This window comes from Limulus polyphemus, unplaced genomic scaffold, assembly GCF_000517525.1.
Source record: "Limulus polyphemus unplaced genomic scaffold, Limulus_polyphemus-2.1.2 Scaffold3542, whole genome shotgun sequence".
NCBI lineage: Eukaryota > Metazoa > Arthropoda > Merostomata > Xiphosura > Limulidae > Limulus > Limulus polyphemus.
The window spans coordinates 96,555-97,796 of record NW_013669152.1 but is presented as its reverse complement, the minus strand read 5'-3'; the positions used below and the strand labels follow the sequence as shown (position 1 = coordinate 97,796).

General features: G+C 33.6%; 1 protein-coding gene across 1 annotated transcript in view; it reads right to left on the bottom strand.

Moving 5' to 3' along the window:
• Positions 1 to 1,242, bottom strand: part of LOC111088323 (MFS-type transporter SLC18B1-like) — a 29,337-nt gene that overhangs the window by 6,345 nt on the left and 21,750 nt on the right. The gene's annotated exons all lie outside the window — the stretch shown is intronic.

Genomic DNA, 1,242 nt, shown 5'->3' with positions numbered 1-1,242 from the left:
TACCGAGTTAGCGCCGTTTTTTGGGTCACTTTTATGAAAATTTCTAGCACATGAGTAATTTTACATCACACTACCATTCGCGCTCTTTACGAAACTTCTTCGTTCAAATATATTTCCTTGTCAATGTTCCCATCTTCATTAAAAGGCGTGAGATGACAAAACAGGATTTTGAAGAATTTCTCAATACTGTGCCTTGGTTATGGTAGGTAATTCAAAGAAAAAATAAAGTGTCACTGTTTCTTATTTGTAGAAGGTTTAAGAGGAAACACGACAACATAGTGAACTAATTCATCACAATACCTGAAAACTTTGACTTTACTTTTTTGAAAAATGAAATGGTTTTTACTCTTACTCCCGATCAACAATCAAATATCTTTTCTTGAATTATGAATAACATGAATGGATTGAAATATTTAATTAAATTATCTCAAAATAAACCTTCATTTCGGTGCAATATTGAAATTAGCTTGAATTCTTCATAACCTCTGAATAGTGGGTGACCCAACGGGTCACGGGTTGTCTAGTGTTCTTCTAAGAGTGAAAAAGTACAGAGATTGAAATAAACCAGCTTATACACATAGTTAAAAATGCTTCCTCAGGGCTTTTAATAGCTTTTATCATAATTCTATAGCTTTAGGTCTATAGGTCCATTATCACAGATAGTAACGAAGAGATAAAATAATGGATTGTTTTTATAAGAGTAAATACAGTAATTGACTAAATATCAACAGTTAAATTTAAACTTTTTATAAGCAATAATATATCGCAGGTTTGCTTACGTGACAGTTTACTAATAATTTGTTTTGCAGTTCAATTGTTGTGGATTGACATCAGGTTATTCGAACCTTCTGAATTTTTCTCGTTGCTTTGAGTGAGTATTGTTACATCAAAGCGTCTAGAAAGTTCTAGACCTCAGTCGGGCATTCTTTAAATTTTCCAATTTTTTCTTAGCCAGCTCAGAATTAATGTGGTCATCTTTTTCGATCTTGTTTCCATCTATCAACTGCTCAAAATGTGGAATACTGCATAAATCTTTGTTAGTAAAAACCGAAGAAAAAACAAAATTTAATAACCCAGCCATCTCATAATCATCAGATACGAGCCTTCTTCTATGATCCCTCAATGGTCCTACCCCCATCCGAATATTTTGTTTACTGCTTGTTTGTTTGTAATTAAGCACAAAGCAACACATGGGGCTATCTGTTCTCTACCCACCACGGGTATCGAAACCCGGATTCTAGC